The following is an 8,707-nucleotide window of genomic DNA, read 5'->3' as shown; positions in this document are numbered from 1 at the left end:
GGGTTTTCTTGTACAGATTTTATTTTTTATTTTGGTTAGTTTTTTTTTCAATGTCACTAATTTTTGAATTGATTTTTCAGTTCTATGTATTCTCTTTGGTTTTGGAGCCATTTTACATTATTCATTGTGGTAAAATCTTTTTTACGTGTCTTGTGAACATAAATTCTACTCTTCCCTGTTTCCATAATATCTTTCAATGGTGGGGTTCTTTATTGCAGGTTCATTTTTCAAAAAGAAGAACTAGTGTTAAGCACCTCTAATTGTATTGTAGGGGGATGTTTCCTCAAGCTTCCTTTCAGCTCTGCCTTCTGCTCAGGAACCCTAAACAAAGAGCTCCTCACTCCTGTAAGTACCAGTTGCTAGCCGCATCCTAGCCCCACTGCATCTGTATCCATGGAGGGCTGGTTCTTTCTTGCCAAGGTCACATTCTCAGGTTGTCAGTGGAACAGGTGGACCCAGCTAGAATCCTAATTAGCCCAGCTTCACTCAGGCTTCAGGACTCGGACCTCAACTTGATAGGCTGGGAGATGAATTCTGTGAATTCTGAGAAATCTGTGGTTCCTATTGAAGCTCCAATAAACACCTAGCTAGGTTTGGGGTCCCCCCTCATGTTTCTGTAGATTTTGCCTTGAGGTATTGGTACTTCAGACAGGTTCATCCCTAGCCTGATGGCTTTCTTTGCATCATTTTTTGCAAAGTGGCTGAAGGACCCTGTTCTACCCTAAGTCTTCAATTTTAATGTCTATATTTATATATTTGCTCTGACTATCCCAAGTCTTCAATTTTATTGTCTATTATATGCCCTGACTACCCCAAATCTTCGATTTCAATGTCTTATGTTTGCCCTGAAGCATCACTTTGTTCAATTTGTGAGGGAAATCGGGGGAGCTGGATCTTAACAATCTATTCTCATCCATCTTAAAATCCTTCAGAGGAAAATTTTTTATAAAGTCCCAGAAGGACCTTGCTGTCTAGAACCTGCTCCCTTTAGCCTTTAGGAGGAGTGTTTGGGGACTGTCTTGGGAGAAGATGGACCTCAAAAGGAGAAATTTCGATGGTCTTCTTTGGAGAAGCCCAGGTTTCTTTTCTGGGACATGGTGGGTTGTCTTCTAAGGGTCCAGAATGTTTTTCCTGGGGCCTTGGTGTGAAGGGTTAGGGGACAGTCTTGGGAGGAGTTTCAGATTGAGGGGCTACAGGAGGACAGATTTAGATGGTTCTCTTCAAAGGAGCCTAGTCTATTTTTCTCAGACAGGGTGGTGTGGCTTCTAGGGATTGAGAATGTTTTTCCTGGGGCCTTGGGGTGGAGGGTTCGGGAATGATCTTGGGAGCAGTTTCAGATGGAGGGGCCATGGCAGGACAGATTTTGGTGCTTTTCTTTGGAGTCGCCCAGGCTATTTTTCTTGGACAGGGTGGGGTGGCTTCTATGGGTCCAGAATGTTTTTCCTGGGGCCTTGGGGTAGAGGGTTCAGGGATGGTCTTGGGAAGAGTTTCAGATTGGGGTACCACAGGAGGACAGATTTTGGGAGTCCTCTTTATCAGGAGGAGGGGCTGTTTTTCCCAGAGAGGCTAGTGTGCCTTCTTCAGGTCCAGAACTTTCTCCCTGGGGCCATTGAGAAGAGGGTTCAGGTACAGTCTCCAGGGATTTCTTGGATACCCAAGCCAGACCAGGGTGCCCTTTGGAGGTCCTTTTTTGAGGAGCAGTGGCTTTGCCAGGACAGGCTGGAGTGGTGTCTTGGGTTCCAGAAGCTTCTTCCTGGGGCCAATTGGAGGAGGGTTCCAGGACAATATTGATGGATGTCTTGGAATCTATGGCCAGGCTGGGATATATTGTTGGGGTCCTTCAGGGAGCACAGGCTGCCCTGCAAAGGCAGGCAAAGCAGGATATGGTGGCTGGGAAGAGATCTATCAGTAGCAGAGGCACTGCCTGGGTCATAGGAGGAGACGTGGAGGCCAAACTTCTCACCCATGCCTGGTCCCCGATCTTTCCCTTCACTTTTTCCTTGAGGTTGGACACTTGCTATTGCTCCTTATATGGGGATGGAGATTGATTTTTCCTGCTGCTCCTGGACCAAGTCTATGAATGAAGAAGGACCATATTAGCAAAGGGGAAGGAGTCAGGAAAAAAGATTGTGGGTAGGAAAGATGGCAATAGTTCTGGGATTATGGTCTGCCAATAGTATACCTGGCCTTTGGTGGACAAGTGGACCCTTGTCTATATGCTCTTGCCTATGCTCTTCCTCATTGCATACCAGGAGGAAGCCCAAGAGACGATTTCATTACTTCCAGTTTTTCTGGTAAAATATTTATTTGTATAGAATCACCCCCTTAGACTGGGAACTCCTCCAGGCCAATGCCCGTCTAGGGGTATTCTTTGGAAGCATCCAGCATTTAGAATGGAGCTTGGCACACAGTAGATAATAAATATTTACTGACTGGGATAATTAATAAATATTTACTGAGTGACTTCCACTTATTCTTTCCTTTTTTTTTTTTTTTTTTTTTTTTCTGAGGCTGGGGTTAAGTAGCTTGCCCAGGGTCACACAGTAGGAAGTGTTAAGTGTCTGAGACCAGATTTGAACTCGGGTCCTCCTGAATTCAGGGCTGGTGTTCTATCCACTGTGCCACCTAGCTGCCTCCATTCTTTCCCCTTTCTCTTCTAAACTCTCTGCACTCTGGTTTCTCACTTTCTCATTCAGTTGTTTTCCTAATTGAATTGCAAAATTACTATTATAACCTCAAAAGTACAAAAGTCAGTGATCTCTTCTTTAATTTTATTTAATTTAATTATTTACCCAACTTACATTTAAAAGGTTTTCTTTCACATTTGTTTTTTAAGGTTTTTGCTTTGTAGTTTCTTTCCCCGATTCCTACTCACAATTAAGAAATCCCATTTGAAATTATCCAAAACTTTCACATAAAAATTGTGAATAAAAAATAGACCTCCCAAACTTAATGAAAATAAAAAGACTCAAAAAAAATTTAGCTAAATATTGAGAGCAACACTTCCAGTTGATCAAGGATGGACAGAGGTAGCTACACCCAGAGAAGAAACACTGGGAGGGGAATGTAAATTGTTAGCACTAATATCTGTCTGCCCAGGTTGCATGTACCTTCGGATTCTAATGTTTATTGTGCAACAAGAAAATGATATTCACACACATGTATTGTACCTAGACTGTATTGTAACACATGTAAAATGTATGGGATTGCCTGTCATCGGGGGAAGGGAATAGAGGGAGGGGGGGTAATTTGGAAAAATGAATACAAAAATAAAAAAAAATATTGAGAGCAAATAGAGAATGCTTTGAGCTGGATTCAGACACAATCATTCCTTCTCTGTGAATGGATAGGATTTTTTTAAAATCATAAGTCTTTCAGAGCAGTTGTGGACAATTGTGTTACTGGGAACAACAAAAACATTGACAACTGGTCTCTCCACAACATTGGTATAATTTCATACGTAGTATATTTCTCTTTGTTCATGGAGTTCGTTCCAGATTTTTCCCCTTGGGAATATTCTGTTCATCATTTTCCAGAGAACAATGATATTCCATCAGAGAAACTTGGTTCAAAAATTATTTTTACCCTCATTCTCTTTATTTGTATTTCCCCCCATTTATTCTCTTTCTCCTTTCACCCTCTCTCCCCAAAAGTGTTTTGCTGACTACTGACTCCCCCAAAATGATCTCTTCCTTTATCACCTCCCATCCATTCCCCTCCTATTTTACTGCAGAATAAGATAGTTTTCTATACCTCTATTGAGTATTTATGATGTCTCTTATTTGACCCAATTCTGATGAGAGTAATGTTCTCTCATTTAACCTCTCTCCTACTTCTCTCCCTCTCCAATGGAAAATCTTTTTCTTGACTTTTTCTTATAGCAGAAAATCTACACCATTCCATTTTTCCCTTTCCCTTTTCCCATTATATTATCGTCTAATGCCTTCTTTTTCATCATTTTAAAAAAAGATATTATCCCTTCTGATTTACCTCACACCCCTTATGCTCTGGCTATGTTTTCTCCTTCTAATTGCCAGAATATTGAGAATGTTCTAAGAAGTTACAAGTATCATCCTCCTATTAAGCAATGGGAACAGATTCAGCTCAAACCACTCCCAGGTATATTGATCCTGCCTCAGTCTCTCTCTCTCTCTCTCTCTGGAGCTCTCTCTCTCTCTCTCTCTGGAGCTCTCTCTCTCTCTCTCTGGAGCTCTCTCTCTCTCTCTCTCTCTCTGGAGCTCTCTCTCTCTCTGGAGCTCTCTCTCTCTGGAGCTATCTTATGCCATTCCCATATACTATGTGTTGGACATTTTGACCCAAATGCCTAATTGCACCTGAATCTCTATGTGTGCAAAACACAATCCCTTCTTTGTCCCGCACCCTTTGCCCTCTTCCGAGATTCCTTTTTCTGTCAGCCAGGTTTGCAGGCTTAGTCATCCCCCCACTCTTCCCTTTGCTTACCCCTCACAGCATCCATTGAGTAAGTCATCTTTTAATGCTTTACTCAACTACCTCTTCCCCTCCAGATGTTTTCTTTTCTTCACTCCCCTAGCTCACAACCTGCTCACTCTGTCCAGCTGTTTCCTGAACTCTTCTGATAGCCTCATTGTTCCAAAAGGAAAATGCCTTCTGACGTAATTTTTGGACGTTCCCTATTTGTTTGGCATAGTCTAATTGATACTATTGGCCCTCCTTCTCAGATTGAATTTTTTGTGGGTAACTTTCTCGTTTAATACGCTGAGATAGATCAGAACAAGGATTACTCCATGATTGATGATTGATTCTCACCCTGAGGAAGTGTCTGATTTGTGTTCACCATGCTGGTTTTCAAGGATTTTCTGAGGGAAAAGAATGTAAAGAAATAAATACTAAGAATTCTTGTTCCAAGAAAGACCCCATCTTCCCAGCTAAAGCAGTAGCAAGCAGCCCAAGAAGGCCCTAACCTCTTAGTGGTTACAGCTTTTCTCATCGTCCCATATGTTTTGATAAAAATGATCTATTCCTACAGGTCCCTTTGTCACTTTGCTCCTCTCTCCATCCCATCTCTCCTATGTCAACATTATTAAAAGCAATCTAAAGGCAGCAACTATGAAATGCCCTTGCATGCCAATAGAAGAAATAGAGGATGCAACCTTATAAGCAAAGGGTGTGTCAGCATAAAGAAGAATCTTCAAAGTTTGTTTCTTTGCTGTGGCAGGTACCTCCTATCAGACTCTGCCCAAAGCACACAATTTCTGAGAATAATTCCAATTTTCTTTGATATCACAACATCCTATAAACTTGTTACAGTCCATGGCCTCTCATCCCTGCTTCTTTTTTCCCCTAACACTTCTCTCATATTCATATTCTCAAATCTTATGACTTAAGGTCAAAATAATAACTACAATGGGGGCCAGAATGAGAGCCTTGAAAGTCCCGACCTGAACTTCTACCCAGGACAACCCTTTCTTAACCCTTTCAGTGCCTTGAAGCACACCAGCTCTCTAGAACAAATGACAGGTTGGCTATCCAAGCACAGGGAGAAAGGGAGTTTCCACACCGACCTGGGCTATCTACAAGTACAATGAACAACTGGGTCCACCTCCTCCAAGTAAATAAAATAATAGTAGATATATATTATGAGATTGCAGAGAATTTTTAAAAATGAATGTAATATGTGGTTTGGAGAAAAGTGGAATAGGCTCCAGTATCAGTGTCAGAAGGCTAATTGTCAGATCAAGGTTAGGAACTTTGATGCTGCTCTGCCCTATCTCCTCTTCAGCTAAGGGGAAACACAAGTCTCTAATTCAGCTTGATCCCCTATAGGGAAATTTGTTTGAATGCTCTAAGCAATGAGGACCTGGAGGTAGTCACAGAGTCACATCAAGGAGAGAGAGAGAGGAAAGACCTCTCTTCAGTCCTTTGCACTGTACTCCACAGCATTTCCCACTATACCATCTCATTTGATTCTTACATCAGTCCTGTGAGGAAACAAAGGAAAATGGGCGAAATGGTTTGCCCTCAGGGACACTCATCTCTGATACTGAATTTAAAACTCAGGTCTTCCCAACTCCCAGGCCCACGTCTTTCTTTTACTTAAGAACTGAGGAGCTTCTTCAGGATAACAACAAAAAACCATTTCCTTTGTGAGTCTCAGATGGTTTGAGTAATCTCCCCAGAGTCAACAGAAGAGGCCTCTCTCTCATGTTCTCACATATATCCCAGATGCTCCCCATTGAGGACAGAGGAACAAGTTTCTTGTCCAGCTCTCATTGCTGCTACAAGGAATGTCTCTCTCATTTATCTCTAGATCAGTGATTTCCCACAAATATACACACCTGCCCCGAAATACAAACTCCCTCATTCCTCCTTTCACACATATCCAGCTCTCCCCACCCCAGAGTAGTCTATCATGGAGCATCCTACCTGTAAAACTTCTGCAAGACGGGAAACACCTGGTAGTCCCTTAGTTGGTAAAGTACCAGGTTATGGAACACACACACAGTATTTCTCCCTTTTCTCCCTCTCTCTTTCTTCCTCTTTCTTTCTTTCTCTCCCTCTCTTTTCTTCCTTTTCCCTCCCTCTCTTTCTCTAAGTATTCTTCTTCTCTCCCACTCTCTCCTCCTCTTTCTCTCTTTCTTTCTCTCTCTCTCACTCACTCTTCCTCTCTCTCTCTCTCTCCCTCTCTCCTACTCTCCCTCTTTCCCTCCTGCACAGAGCATGGCTGTTGGGACTCCTGGTCTTTTATCCCAGTAATGGTCTATGAAGTAGATATGACATCACATACCATTTCCCCATTAGATCATTTCCCTCCCTCCAATCAGCTCTCTCATTGCAAGCTGGATTGTTTGTGCAGAGACAGGAAGCTTGCTCATTACTTAGTTTCCTGAACTCAAGCTACTCTGCCTTCATTGGGTTTCAGATTATTTCCCACTGATTTTCATTAAACAGTTTTGTCATTTTACACCTAGTATGCATCTTAATCAAAGATAAAAAACATCATTCTGAACTTTAGAATTCTAATCTTTGTCTAATTGTTCATTGATAATAAAAGATATTTGTTGTCCAGCATGGATAGACAAGGGGGGGTTTGATCACCTTCTTTGTAAAACTTGGATTCAGCTTTTTTTCCCCTCTCTGGTTCATGTCCGTTCAAGGAGAAATATATGGCTTTCTCTATTGATAGGGTAACAAATTTGCCATTCTCTATTGATAGGGTAACAAATTTGCCATCTTCCTCCCTCTCCTTGTCTCTGTGTTCCCTAACACATTTATCTCCCTTCACACTTTTGTGTCAAACTTCATTTTAACTATCACACCCTAGGTAGAGAGTCTGCCTCTCTTACATTATTTTGTGAATTCTACTTAGCCAATTTGCTTTTCAGAGGGTCATTTTCTTTTCCCATTTTGTCAAATTGATTTTGTAAGGAGTCATGTGCTTTTTCTATTTCGAATCTATTTTGTAAGAACTTTTTTTCAGATGATTTCTGTCCTTTTGTTTTCTAGATCCTCTTGCAATTTTTTATTCCCTTTCCCCATTTTTTCTTCTGACTCTCTTTTAAGATTCTTTTTGAATTCTTGCCTTGTAAGGAAGGGACCAATTTGTATCACCCTTTAGGGCTTTATTTGGAGGCAATCTGCTTTCAGTGTCCTTAGGGTTTGAAATCTATTCTTTTCTTTTTCCATAAAAGCTGTCTGTGGTCAGACTTCTTTTGTTTTTTTGCTCACTTTTTAAAAAAGATTTAGGTGTGTTTTAGAGTAAAGGGGAGATTGTCCAAGCTTCCTGTAAAGGCCTCAGTAGCTGCGCTGGACCAGTGCTGACGAAGTTTTGGTGCTGGGTGGGCGTTGCTAGATGCCGTGAAACTCTGGCATTTAGGGGTTCTTTATTTGCCTTTAGTATTTTTCTTTGGATGTCTTATAGCTAATCTGCTGATGTACTGGCTTGCAACCAGGATAAAGTAGCCAGCACTGCTGTAGATTCCTCTTGGTAGAGTCTCCCATGCCTGGTGCCCACACTACCCTGAATCTCAGTACTGCCTGTGCTCTGCCCGCCTCCCTCTGTAATCAGTTGAAAAACACCTTTTCTGGAGATCTTAAAAATTATCTTTTATGGGAAATTTTTTACACTCCAAATATTTGTAGCTTCATTCACCTCAAGACCAGTTCAGTGGCTTGATTTCCTGTTACTTTGAGGCATGTGGTGGAGCTCAGAAAAAGAGCATTTCCTCTTTGCCATCTTGGCTCTGCCCCTTCTCCTTAGCCAATTTGCCCTTGATAGATTTGTTGGGAAATGATTTCAGTGCCCATAATTTCGCTATCAGTCCTACAAATCCAGTTGAAAATATGATGGAAAAGGTCCTGATTGAGTGGGCAATTTTCTCCACTTACACCCCAAATCCCTACACTCTCTACATATTCAATTGGCTCTTCCTTGCTATCTTATATGCTTGACCATATAAAAGTCATTTTCCAATTAACAAATTTCTTGTGAACTCATTTTCAAAACAATGGCTAAAGTGTTCTGAGAAAACCATCCTGTGAACTTTAAAATTTTATGAAAATGTTATTTTTATTTGATTATTAATGTGCCTGCTTAACAATTATGTCATCAGGTTGATGCATAAGGAGTATAAGATCTAACTTGAGATCTTACTTCAGACACTATGAAATATTGAGTATTGAGCATTAAACCCCCCAACAAAATTTCTATGACTCAGTTTACTCATCT

This window comes from Sminthopsis crassicaudata, chromosome 5, assembly GCF_048593235.1.
Source record: "Sminthopsis crassicaudata isolate SCR6 chromosome 5, ASM4859323v1, whole genome shotgun sequence".
Lineage (NCBI taxonomy): Eukaryota > Metazoa > Chordata > Mammalia > Dasyuromorphia > Dasyuridae > Sminthopsis > Sminthopsis crassicaudata.
This window is presented reverse-complemented; position numbering follows the sequence as displayed.